This window comes from Pelophylax lessonae, assembly GCF_965119305.1.
Source record: "Pelophylax lessonae genome assembly, chromosome: 6".
NCBI lineage: Eukaryota > Metazoa > Chordata > Amphibia > Anura > Ranidae > Pelophylax > Pelophylax lessonae.
The window spans coordinates 149,017,832-149,032,587 of NC_138773.1; positions in this window are offsets into that span (position 1 = coordinate 149,017,832).

Genomic DNA, 14,756 nt, shown 5'->3' on the forward strand with positions numbered 1-14,756 from the left:
CACATGGGTTAAAATGACAGTAAAGAACGTAGTATATGATTGCTAGAGGTACAGTAGACGTTCACAGTATACACAAGTTGGTGGCGGGCTGTTTAGGTCGCAAACATGAGCTCACATGGGTTGAACTGACAGCAAAGAACGTAGTATAAGATGGCTAGAGGTACAGTAGGCCTTTACAGTATACACAAGTTGGTGGTGGGCTGTTTAGGCCGCAAACATGAGCTCACATGGGTTGAACTGACAGTAAAGAATGTAGTATATGATTGCTAGAGGTACGGTAGGCGTTGACAGTATACACAAGTTGGTGGCGGGCTGTTTAGGCCGCAAACATGAGCTCACATGGGTTGAACTGACAGCAAAGAACGTAGTATATGATGGCTAGAGGTACAGTAGGCATTCACAGTATACACAAGTTGGTGGCGACCTGTTTAGGCTGCAAACATGAGCTCACATGGGTTGAACTGACAGTAAAGAACGTAGTATATGATTGCTAGAGGTACAGTAGGCGTTCACAGTATACACAAGTTGGTGGCGGGCTGTTTAGGCCGCAAACATGAGCTCACATGGGTTGAACTGACAGCAAAGAACGTAGTATATGATGGCTAGAGGTACAGTAGGCATTCACAGTATATACAAGTTGGTGGCTGGCTGTTTAGGCCGCAAACACGAGCTCACATGGGTTGAACTGACAGTAAAGAACGTAGTATATGATGGCTAGAGGTACAGTAGGCGTTCACAGTATACACAAGTTGGTGGCGGGCTGTTTAGGCCGCAAACATGAGCTCACATGGGTTGAACTGACAGCAAAGAACGTAGTATATGATTGCTAGAGGTACAGTAGGCGTTCAGAGTATACACAAGTTGGTGGCGACCTGTTTAGGCCGCAAACATGAGCTCACATGGGTTGAACTGACAGTAAAGAATGTAGTATATGATTGCTAGAGGTACAGTAGGCGTTCACAGTATATACAAGTTGGTGGCGGGCTGTTTAGGCCGCAAACATGAGTTCACATGGGTTGAACTGACAGCAAAGAACGTAGTATATGATGGCTAGAGGTACAGTAGGCATTCACAGTATATACAAGTTGGTGGCGGCCTGTTTAGGCCACAAACATGAGCTCTCATGGGTTGAACTGACAGCAAAGAACGTAGTATATGATGGCTAGAGGTACAGTAGGCGTTCACAGTATACACAAGTTGGTGGCGGCTGTTTAGGCCGCAAACATGAGCTCACATGACACCCTTTTTACGCTCTAAAATTTGAGCCACAGAAGCCTGCCTTTTTCCAGAAAAACGTGATAATGGCATCATGGAAGGTGGAGTGTTGGACAACTGTGAGGAGACAGGAGAAGGAGAAGGGGGAGGAGAAGGAGAAGAGGCTAGACGGTGAGAGCATGGAGTGTGGCTTTGTGGGTTCTGACAGTTTTGCTCCCACTGGGCTTGGTGATGGGATTTCAGGTGCCTTCTTAAGGCGGTTGTCCTTAGGTGAGTGTTGGGCTTACCGTGACTTATGCGTTGACTGCAAAGGCTGCAGATGGCAACACTGGTGTCAGCAACGGACACATTAATAAAAGCTCACACTGCGGAGCCATGTGACGGCATCCTGGTAGCGCCAGATGTGACTGTACATGGTTGATGGCTCGCTCCTGATACATTTGCAGTCTGCTTTCTACCTCCTCTGCAATGCAAGTTTTGCCTGCCTCTCCTCCCTATCTGCCGGTCCGTCAGTCCGCCAGTTCTACAAATAATTGGCCAGTAACTGTTGTCACTGTGTGTAGCAGAGTTAACACAACAAAAGAGGCCAAATGTTTGCAGGACTAAAATACACTCTTAGAAATTTATACTGTTAAATAACACCCCACTTCAATATGTGACATTGGGGGGGGGAGCATTGGTGTAGCACACCAGTTCAAAAAATTGGCCAGTGAGTTTGGCGCTGTGTGTACCAGACTTCACTCAGCAAACTAGGCAATATTGTTGCATGACACAAATACATTTGAAAAAGCTTACTCAGAGAACACCCCACTTCAATATGTGGCATTGGGGGGGCAATTGGTCTATCACACGAGTTATAATACATTATAAGTGCTTTTGTCACTGTCAGAGAAACGGCCATGCTGCAACTGGCAACTCCGCCAGTACTTCCAATGGCCACAATGGACTCAGGCCATAGACTCATTGTCAGTGAAATGGCTGTGCTGCAACTGGCAGTTTTGCCAGTACTTCCCATGGCCGCAATGGACTCAGGCCATAGACTAATTCACTGGCCTATAAAAGGACTCTGCTCAGCCCATCAGATTGCTGGATTGTCTTCAGCTCTTCCTGTTTCCTGAGCATTGCTACTTCCTGGATTCCAGTTTGACCCAGCTTGTTCCTGACCTGTCTGCTCTCTCTCCTGGCTTTGACCCTCGGCTTCGTCTGACCATCCCTGCTCCAGTTTGGCTCTCCCGTTATCTGATCTCGGCTTGGCTCACGGACTTCCTTCCTGTCTACTTGCCCTCCAGTACCTGATCTTGGCTTTCCCACGGACTTGTCTGCTTCTGGCCTCCCTGCTATACCTTTGGCTTGCACCTGTTGCAGCTTCCTGCCGAGCCCTGTGTTTGACCCCCGGCCGGTCTTACACTTACTGCCTGGTTGTTCCTGGTTCCTCCTTGGACTGTCCGGTGTATACCTGCCCAGTACTCTGCTAGAGACCGCCTGTCTACCATCAGGACCCTGCCTGCAACCAGTGCTTCTGTGGGCGCTACACCCTCTGTCTCAACCCCAGGGGCGTGCCGCAGTCAGCCACAAGGGGAGCCCTCTGTGTGTAGTGTTGCTGCAGAAACGCTCAGTCTCACCACCACACCTGTCACAATGCTGCACAGTGCACAATAATAGTACTAATCCACTATAATATGCTTTCTATAAAGTATATTATACTGTGGATTACCCCCCTCCCCCACCCCCACCCCCCTTTTTAGTGCACTGCACAGCAATACCAAAAAATTTGCAGCCCTTTACATGACTTTTGTGGACATTGACAAAGCGATTTCTGTGCGACTGCAGCCGATATCTGACTGCCCCTAAAGCAACCACAGGATACCTGGCCCAAATGTTAAAGAGACTGTAATAGACCCTAAAACGACATTGGAGCATTTTAAATGACTTTTGTGGACATTGACCAAGCGATTTCTGTGCGACTGCAGCCGATATCTAACTGTCCCTAAAGCAACCACAGGATACCTGACCCTCATGTTAAAGAGACTGTAATAGACCCTAAAACGACATTGGAGCATTTTAAATGACTTTTGTGGACATTGACAAAGCGATTTCTGTGTGACTGCAGCCGATATCTAACTGTCCCTAAAGCAACCACAGGATACCTGGCCCTAATGTTAAAGAGACTGTAATAGACCCTAAAACGACATTGGAGCATTTTAAATGACTTTTGTGGACATTGACAAAGCGATTTCTATGCGACTGCAGCCGATATCTAACTGCCCCTAAAACAACCACAGGATACCTGGCCCTAATGTTAAAGAGACTGTAATAGACCCTAAAACGACATTGGAGCATTTTACATGACTTTTGTGGACATTGACCAAGCGATTTCTGTGCGACTGCAGCCGATATCTAACTGTCCCTAAAGCAACCACAGGATACCTGGCCCTCATGTTAAAGAGACTGTAATAGACCCTAAAATGACATTGGAGCATGCCACAGGATACCTCTCCCTAAGCTCAAAAGATACTAGACCTATACCGAAATACCAGCCCTGAGAAGGACTTTTGTGGACATTGACAGAGCGATTTGTGACTGCAGCCGATCTCTAACTGCCCCTAAAGCAACCACAGGATACCTGTCCCTAACCTGAAAAGAGACTGTAGAAGGCATATACTGAAATACCAGCCCTGGAAAGGACTTTTGTGGAGCTGACGACTGTGTCATGGGTCAAAGTTCTCCCCAATGTAAGCAAATATGGCCGACGCGAACGACGCCATGTGTCCGATAATTTGGCGGGTAGCGAACAAGCAAAGTTCGCCGCGAACCGACTGCCGGGCGAACCGCAAGGCCATCTCTATTATTCAGTGTAAAATAATTTACATGCTGCTCCAGATGAGATTAGGCTTCACACTCCACAATCACATCTCAGGTGTCAGCTAGGCTCATCTCCACTGAAGGAATCAATTCTACAGCAACAGGAATGCCATACACCAAGATGCAAACTAATCTTTCTTTATTAAAATAGCCTGCAGGAACAATTTCTGTTCTGACATGTTTCGCGCTAGGCACAGCGCTTTCTCAAAGAATGGCAAAACCAGCATCCATACACCCTTATATAGAAACATTAATTATTCCCACATGTTCATTATTATCATTATTATTATCATTCCCTTTATTATTTAAACACATTCATTTCCATTGTGTAAAAATAGATGTATATATTTTTTTAAAAACATTGCAGCGTAAATAATTTTCAGAGCATTTCCAATAGAATGTATACTGTGATATATCACAAAAAAATACAGAAATAAAATGCTGCAAGGAATACACATAACCATCACAATATGCTTAGTTGCAGAGCATGCTATCTAATGGAAGAACTGCTAAACTAGAGCCACAATTAATATAAATGAATACAAATGAGCATAAATGGAGATTTGCTTTTTAACCACTTGCCGACCAGCCACCGCAGTTATACGGCAGCAGGTCGGCAGGTTCCTGCAAATTGCTGTACGGCGGTCCCCACTCGCCAGCGGAGAAGCCAATCCATGGGGCCGGCACCCACGATCCTTGAAGAGAGAATCTCTAAAGGACCAGTATTCCCTTACAATTGCAGGTACTGCCTCTTTTTCATCTTGCCTTCCACTCAGAACAATAGCCTTCAAAGCTTTAAAGTTGCATCACTGTCGGTGTGCTGTATGATTTGATGTAGTCGCTGATCTGTGATATTAAGATAGTCTAAAAAAAAAAAGAAAAGATACTCTTCTTGATTGATTTTGGCAAATAAATTTTGTTCCTGTTGCAGCAGACAAAGTGTACGATGCTCATGCTCACCTCTAGGTGCCACATTATCTGGCGTAGTTCTGCTTAGGGTATCACTGATATACATTTCACATCCTTCTTGTAGACAACATTAAGGTTTTAATGCTGCAATGAAGGCATCATGATCTGAAAATGCTTGGGAGCACAAAAAGGGGCTTCTTGAATATGGCTATCAGGGGTTTGTGATTAGTTTCAGCTGTAATTGAATCCCGTCCATAAAGATAATGACGGAAGCGCTGGCAAGTAAATACAATACCTAAACATTCCTTCTCAATTTAAGCATAATTTTGCTCAGCTGACGAAAGAGCTCTGGATGCATTTGTTCTGCCCACCCAACTTCTATTCAGATTACTTGTGTTTATGTTGCTTAAAATAACATGTTGGGTTTTCTTGATTCACATAAGCTAGTTATATGCAGAGTGCAGGTGCTACCTACTGTTCTTTTCTGGTATAGCTTCAACTGTTCTGCAATAATTACATATTATAAACTCACAGACTGTGTTAATAAAGTTGTTAGGAACTATGGCATTCTGGGAAAAATTCTACAGGAAGTCAATCAGCCACCATTTTTAAGAAGCTACAGCAAGGCATGTTTCTTCAATCTCTTGCCATCGCCCCTGAGAGAGCTTAAAAAGTGAGTTCTTGCTATCCTTCCTGTATTATAGATCATTGTTTCTTTGTTGTATGCAATTTTGTACTGATTGATGTTTATTTTATCAGTTTGTAGTTTCAGCTGGCTTGTTCTAATAAATTTGAGATCAAAGAAATATGGTATTTGAAGTTTATGGAGCAGAAAGTTCAGTGAAATTTTTACTGACCTCTGAGGTGAAGATAAGCTGACTTCAGAAGACTGTACAGCCCGGGGCTACACAGTATCCATACAGTCAGAAGCCTTAGATGAAACAGGCCTTCAGCAGGTGAAGTAAGCAGCCAGGCTACACAGAGACTCATTCTGTCATGCAGCAGCGACACTACAGCGGTCTCTACACAGCAGGACAGCTTCTTTCCCACAGCCATGTTTCACAGTGGAGCAACTTCTTACAAAACAAGATCAGGAGCAAGCACATCAAAATCATCTATCGCAAATGCAGCAGCAATCGCCGTTCAGAAGCCAAAGCAGCGAGGGCCAGAACCGCATTTGCAGACCAAGAGTTGCAGATGAAAAAAGAAAAGGCTCACCTTGAAGCAGAATAGTGGAGGCAGGAGCAAGAGAGAGAGAGGAGGAGAGGGTACGCACAGAGCAAGAGAGAGAGAGAGAGAGAGAAGGAGAGAGTATGCATGGAGCAAGAAAGAGTACATATGGAGTAGAGATCGACCGATTATCGGCAACAACGATATATCGGGGGCCGATCTGCACTTTCCACGATATATCGGAATCGGCTTTTGATTTACCTATATTGCCAATATTTCAGAGAAAGTGCTTGTGCGGGGGTGATGCTGCAGCTAGAGGCATCACCCGGTATCGGTATCCATACTCGACGGTCGGCTGTCTTGTAATGACAACCAATGCTGCTGAGAAGCCGCTTGGCTGTCTTTCCAAGGAGCGGAAGGGGACGCCACCCCCCCCTCTCGCTGCCTTCCGCGGCTTGCCCGGGTCTCCCGTCCCACCGGGAGACCCGGGAATCCTACCTTCACCACCGCCGTGGACCTAGACACTGCTGCCGCCATTGCAGAAGCAGAAGCATTAGAAGCAGCTGTCTACGATGAGCCAAGAGTAGGTAGCAGCATACTGAGTCTAGAGGAGGACCGCCAAGATTTCATGCAGCGCACTTCAGGTTATGTCTACCAGCACTCTAACCCAAGCAGTACTCCACAGCAAGAAATCAAACATGACGTCAGTAACTCACATCAAATAAAGCAGCAAGAAGCCGACCTTGAACCCCAGTGCCACAAGCAAGAAAAATCTGACCGAGATCCAGAATATCCAGCTCCAACCAAACCGTCTACTCAGCAAGCCTTCATACAAGTGAAATACACGTGCTTTCGCTCCAAGGGAGTATGCAACAAGCGGGCATGAGCTTCCAACCTTATGCAAGTATGAACCCAGCCCGCCTAAAGAAGAGACTTCTACCAGGTATCCCTTTAAGACCACGATACACCAGCAGCCTACCCCAATGCCAATCAGGCTACAGTAGACCTTGCCAAGTTCCTTGCAAAACATGAGTTAGTTACCCAAGGACTTGTCAAATTTAGTGTCACCCCCAGCATTACAGGGCATGGCGATCTTCTTTCCGGAATGCCATCAAAGGTCTAGATTTATCCTGCAGGGAACAGATAGATCTCCTCATTAAGTGGCTTGGCAATGATTCTGCTAAGCATGCCAAAAGGATCAGAGACATTACAATAAAGCACCCTGAGATAGGCCTTACAAACATCTGGAGCAGACTGGATAGATGTTATGGCTCACCAGAGGCTATAGAGAGTACACTATTTAATACCTAGCAGAGGTTACCAAGGACTCAGAGAATTCAGGGACTTGTGTATGGAGTTACAAGTTGCTAAAGCAGAAGGAGACTTACCTGGCCTTTTTTATCTTGACTCTGCTGGAGGTATTAACTCCTTAGCTCAAAAACTTTTTTATGAGTTGCACGAAAGATGGATCGCTCATGGCTGTAACTACAAATGAAAACACAATGTACCTTTTCCACCCTTTAGAGAGTTTGTGGACTATGTAGACAGACAAGCAGGAATGAAAGATGACCCCAGCTTCATTTTACAGTGTCTTATATCGCTTCTTCTGGCCCTAAGCAACACAGGGTTTAAGTAGCAGTGCACAAAATTAACATTTCTTCCCACAGATCTGCAGAGTCTCAGCCAGAGGATCAAGACAGTGACCCTGCTAAGTTCTGCCCTCTGCATAAGATGCCACATCCTCTTCTGAAATGCAGAACCTTCAGGACGAAGACCATCCGAGATTGCAAGGCCTTCCTCAAAGAAAACAACATCTGTTACAAGTGCTGCTCTTCATCAACACACTTTGTCTAGGACTGTAAGGTCAGTGTTAAGTGTACAGAGTGTGACAGCACAGATCACAACACAGCTTTGCACCCAGGGCCAGCTCCAGGAACCTTCCCACCTGCCCATAGTGACAAGGGGCATGGCGGGGAGGCCAAAGACTCTAGTACAGATGCAATAGCAATCAATTCACATTGCACTGGAGTCTGCAAAGGAATTACAGGTGGCAGATCCTGTTCCAAAATCTGTCTAGTAAGAGTTTACCCAAAAGGATGCAGCGACAAAGCAGTCAAGCTCTATACCATTGTAAGGGATGTCAGGTACCCCATAAAAAAACTAACTAATAAAGATCACATTTACATTTCATGGCATTTCTATTAAATCACCAGTAGATGGCAGCACAAAGTTCAACTGCAGTCAAGGCATGGGAAACAAAAAAGATAGACATTTGTTCCTGGGGGGAACAGAATTGCAGTTGCTGTGCTGTCTCTCTGACTGAGGGTATTGCCATATCATTGCAGGTAAGAGGGAGTATATTTAGAGCTATAAACAGGGCGAAATTGATTTAATTTACATCCCTGTGATCGGTAAAGGCTGCTGTCACTACTGTGTGATTAAATAACACACTGCACAAATGTTAGTGGGTCACACTGTCACGTCACATGACTACAGTGTACCAGGAATGTGATTATTATAGTGTTATGTTTTATATCTTATATTCGATTGTATTATGAGACCACTGTGATGCTGAAGGAGTAACAATATTTCAGCACATGTTTAATTGGTTATTATTTTTTATGAGGATGTTATTCCTGTATATGAGAATGTTGATATTGTTATATACAGTGGAACCTTGGTTTGCGAGTATAATTGGTTCCAGCAGCTTGCTTGTAATCCAAAACACTCGTATATCAAAGCAAGTTTTCCCATAAGAAAGCATTGAAACTCAGATGATTCGTTCCACAAGCATTTAATGGTATAAATAAAGATATACAATAAGAGTGAAAGATATGTGTCTAGCCAAGGTCCCCTATGAACATATATTCACTCACCCTGCGCTATACAAAAGAACCTGGATAAACAACTTGATGAAAAAGAAAGATGACATAAAGTCTAAGCAGCTGTTATAAATAAATGAAATGCATAGTAGGTGTTCCAAGGATCATTAACATAATACGTAATAAAACTAAAAAACACTAACAGCGCTATAAAACAAGGGACATTCGTGCACTCGCTCAAGCCCGTAGAACAGTATATTCAAAGTTCCATGGAGACTCTTGTATCTCCCTGAGTCTCTTGTTCAAGGGAAAGGTGTGAGGGACCTGGATTGAAAGCACCACACTTCCACCACCGCCAAGTGCTCCCCCCCTGTAATGGGAACTCACCAGATAACCGGTGTAAATAAGCCCTTCACAATAAACCACCTCTCTCAGGGTACACGTCTCCAGAACCGAATCTCTTTGCCTTCTTATCACAATGGTACTCCGTCCACCCAAGCATATAAAAATGAACAGAGTGGGGGCAAACAATCCGAGATATATTCAAGAAGGCCTAGAGGCACTTGAAAAGAGAAAGAACGTCATAGTGAGACCTGCGGACAAGGGAGGTGGTGTGGTCCTCCTGAAAAAGGAGTTTTACCACACCCAATTATCTACAATGTTGGCGGACAAGGATACGTATAGAATCCTGAGTAAGGATCCAACATTACAGTATAGACAGGAATTAAGCTCCCTTGTGGAAAAAGGTTATGAGAGTCATGTGTTATGTAAGAAGGAAAAACAATATCTGGTACCCAGTTACAGCCGTATTCCAACAATATATACGTTACCAAAAGTCCATAAGGACATGGTCAATCCACCAGCAAGACCGATTGTTAACGGAATACAATCTGTAACGTCAAGGCTGGGCGAATACCTGGATTTCTTCCTACAAGACAGTGTAGTAAAGTTAAGATCTTACTTACGAGATACTAAGGCTTTGTTGGGAGCTCTTAGGGAGGTAGTTGTGCCTAGTGATAGAGACGTCTTCCTAGTTACAGGGGACGTCTCATCACTGTATACGATCATCCAACACGATGATGCTTTACTAGCTTTCAATTGGGCCTTTAGTAAAAGGGAAGAGATTCCCGACATACAAAAACGTTTTTTGAAAGACGCTCTCATTTTTTGTTTAGCGCATAATTATTTTTGGTTCGACAGCAGTTTCTATCAGCAACAAAGAGGCGTTGCGATGGGGGCGAAGTTTGCCCCCAGCCTGGCGAACATTTTTATGGGCGAATGGAAGGACCGGTACATCTTTGCTGCCCGACATGAAGAGTTAGTCATCTATCATCGTTATATCGATGATCTATTCTTCATTTGGGCAGGCACTCCCTGAAAAAGTTTTGTGAAAAGCTTAATAATAATACCAACAACATCAGGCTAGATTTTAACTGGAGTCGGACCAAGATTCACTATCTGGACGTGGAGATATCCCTTCTTGAGGGTGGGCTGAAGACTCAGGTGTACTTCAAGCCCACTGATCGGAATGGATATCTCCCCGTCCAGAGTGGACACCACCAGCAATGGTTGTCCAATATCCCCAGGGGTCAATTCCTTCGTGTTAGAAGGAATTGTACAGCCGATGAGGATTTCCAAGCACAGTCCCAAATTCTTAAACATAGATTCATGGAAAAAGGCTACTAAGCTGCTAAATTGGATAACACGATAGCGGAGATAGGGAGGTTATCACAGGACGATTGTCTTAAGGATACCGAGAAACTTAATACCCAAAGTCATGATTGGAGTTTCATTTCCCAGTTTAATGCCCAGCTCCGGGAGGTGGAAGAGATTTTCAAAAGGCATTGGCCGGTCCTATGTATGGATAAAGTGTTGAATGGGGTGTTGCCAGATACCCCAACATTCATATATAGAAAAGGACCGACTTTTGGTGACCAGGTGGTTAAGAAAGTGTTGGATCCCCCAAAGAAGCCGACAATGTTCTGGGATAACACACCGGGTTTTTTTGCCTGCAGGAGGTGCAAAACCTGTAAGCAGGTAAATACCCATTTAAGAAATTTTACCAGTTTTGTATCTCCATCTAATGGGCAGTCTTTCGAAATAAAGGACACAATTACTTGCAGTAGCACGCATGTGGTGTACTGCATACAATGCCCATGTAATATGTTCTATATTGGGAGGACCAAGAGAACAATTACCATCAGGATCTCGGAACACATAACAAACATCCGTAATGGATTCAAAGACCACAACCTCTCTCTTCACTTCCGGGATTTTCATAATAGTGATCCCACTCATTTGAAGTTCTGGGGGGTGGAGAAGGTAGCACCGGTATGGAGGGGCTCCAATCGTGTCCGTGAGATATCCAAGCGTGAAATTCTAAGGGTCTAAATGTTGATTTGGACATTAATTGCTATATTAGCAATTATCGATTACGGGCGAATATAATGTCCCTGTAGTACCCAATGTGGATCGAGTAGTCTTCTATTTCTTCATTTTCCTTTTTTCCTTTTTCCTTTTTAATGTCTGGTTAATAGGCTAGCAACTTTATAAGTTTGAGATGTCCTCTAATTGGCTTATTGGCCGATCTGGGCCTTTAAATTATTTATATAAGAGCCATATATTGGTACTTATATTCCTGCACTTATATATGCTGAAACTATTGGGTATATGCTATATTTTGTTGTATTTTTTATGAATTAATATTTAATGTGAGATATCTTTGTTTGATGCCCATTTTTTAAATATCAAGAATTGTTTTAATTTTATAATTTTACATATTTGCACATATATACTATATTATATACTGTATATTGGTGCTGTTTTAAGGTTGTATTTTAATGCTTTATATTAGTTTATGTCATTTTACTGTATAGGATTAATGTACAGTGAAGGCATTTAGTGTATCATAATGACACCGCAAGAAATTGTAGGAGTTTAGAAAATTGATGCAGTGGATTTGGTTCCTTTGGCCGTAGATTGCAGACTATGGTGAACAGACATAAACAAACGTAATTTCCTGGAGTCGGTCCGGATCCGGAAACAGTGCAGCGAGGGGAGGTGACGTGGTATACTCATTGCCGCCTCCCTTTGACGCTGAGCGGATGTGTCTGTAGACACATCACGCATAACAACCCGGATGATGACGCACTTCCGGACGGACGTCAGTATGATGACTGGTGCGCCGGAAGGGGCGGAGTCAGATCGCACCATTCTGACCGGAAGTGTCAGCAGAGTGAGTACATTGTACTATCGGTCCGGCGCAGCGCGGAGGCGCATGCGCCGGCGTTTATATAAATATATGTCGACCGCGCCGCGCACACAGGCTCTTTGATAAAGTCTATAAGACGGAACGCGTCAGAGCGTGTGTGCGCGGTCGCCATTGCATCCTACTACATACGCTGGACACCTTCCTTAGCAACGCAAGTGGTCTATCTGGATTTGGTGGTCATTAAGCGTACTACATGCCTTCATTAAGTCTGGCTTCCTGTGAGTAGACATCTTGAGGGGAGAGGGGCTCTTTATGTGTGATTTTAATAAAACTATATTTGCGGAATTACACTATTGTTTGCCCCCACTCTGTTCATTTTTATATGCTTGGGTGGACGGAGTACCATTGTGATAAGAAGGCAAAGAGATTCGGTTCTGGAGACGTGTACCCTGAGAGAGGTGGTTTATTGTGAAGGGCTTATTTACACCGGTTATCTGGTGAGTTCCCATTACAGGGGGGGAGCACTTGGCGGTGGTGGAAGTGTGGTGCTTTCAATCCAGGTCCCTCACACCTTTCCCTTGAACAAGAGACTCAGGGAGATACAAGAGTCTCCATGGAACTTTGAATATACTGTTCTACGGGCTTGAGCGAGTGCACGAATGTCCCTTGTTTTATAGCGCTGTTAGTGTTTTTTAGTTTTATTACGTATTATGTTAATGATCCTTGGAACACCTACTATGCATAAATAAAGATATGCTGTATTATATATAAAGTACATTCCTGTGCAGTAAAAGTATGCCATCTCCTCTGTTAAATAAAATCATGTGTCCCTCTGTCTGCACTGCACACAACAAATGCCGATCCATACTTTATTAGAGAGTCTGTGGCACTGTGTGATTCATTAGCCCTGCTCTGCTGCTCTCCTCCCCTCCTCCTCAGATGACGTCAGCAGGAATGATCGGCCCGTCCCGCCGGGGAGAGCAGAGAGGACTGAAACCAGAGAGAGACACAGGGACGAGGAATCGTACAAAGTAAGTGCAGGGAAACTCTGAAAAGTACATATTGGCATCTTCACATACTGTAGAAGCACTGGGACACATAATAATATGTGACAGAGGGCATTAACAGAGGGGATGGCATGGTTATAGTGTAAAAAACTGCTCGTATATCATGACAGTGCTCGTATACCAAGACAAATTTTTTAAAAAAATGTTGCTCGTCTTTCAAAATGCTCGTAAACAAAGGCACTCGTAAACCAAGGTTACACTGTATATAGATGTGTAATAGTATGTATGAACAGAATAGCAGTTGCTGTGCTGTCTCTCAGACTAAAGGTAATGCCTTGTCATTGCAGAAACTTTTCAATAAAAACACTTCTGGTTTCATTGGCCCGCTCCCTTCGCACATTGAAATTATTGACCATACTTTCAGCATATGTGCAACAAAATTGGCGCCCGAACAGGGACCGGATGAAGAAAACGCAAAGGTCACAGAAGTGGAAGAGAGCGGTTACGCTGTCCGTGGCGAAGCTGAGAGAAGATTAAGGTATTAACCGTTGCTGCACGAGAATCGCACACATGGATGTAGAAAAGTTGCAAGACGAAATCAGTGGGCATCTGATTCACATGACAGTCTGTGATCTCATGAAGACTTGCCAGTTTATCAAGGCCTCTGAAGCAAGTATGGCAAAAGGAAAAACCCGGCGCCACTACATGCGCATAGTCAATGAGGTGATTGATGAACTGGTCGAGACTGAAAGTGAAGAAGCGGTGACACAATTCCTCCAATCAACTAAGAGATTTGTCTGAGCTAGAGAAGAAGAGGGACAATGCTGAAGCACCAAACGCCAGTGAGAAAGACCCCCCAACCGGAACAGCAGTTAGCCAATATGAAACGACAATACCACACTATGCAGGAGAAGTTCCAGGAAACGTCCAGAATGATCGAGGAACAGATAAAAGAGCTGAGTACTAAAAGCCAGGACTCAAATGACAGTCATTCAAAACAAGAACCTATTCCAGTTACTCAGAGACTTCACCATGGTAACTTGCCAGAGGTGACAATCAGGAAGGACTTTAAGATTGCTGGTCACTGGTCAGATAGGTGATAAGGAACAGAAAGACAAGTTGTCCTATACAAACCTTATGCACCAGATCGACATGGGACTACAAAAAGGGTATCCCGAGTCCGAGATTGTGGAAGCTGTGGTAAAAGCCATTAGTCCCGGCCTAAGTCTCAGTGGTATGCTGGAAATGAAGAATGGACTGACCCTAGTGCAACTTAGGAGAATCCTAAAAAGCCATTACAAGGAGAAAAATGCTTCCAAACTGTACCAACAACTGATAAGCATCTCACAGAATAGTAAGGAAACTCCTCAGAATTTCCTGTTCAGAGCTATTGAATTGAAGGACCGCCTGTTGTTTGTCTCACAAGGAGAATTTTCGGATTAACACTTCGACGCTGAGCTGATACAAAAGAAATTCCTAAGGTCAGTGGGTATTGGACTGAGAAGTGACCACATCAAGTTCCAATTAAAGCAATATTTAGACGATCTGTCTATTCCAGAT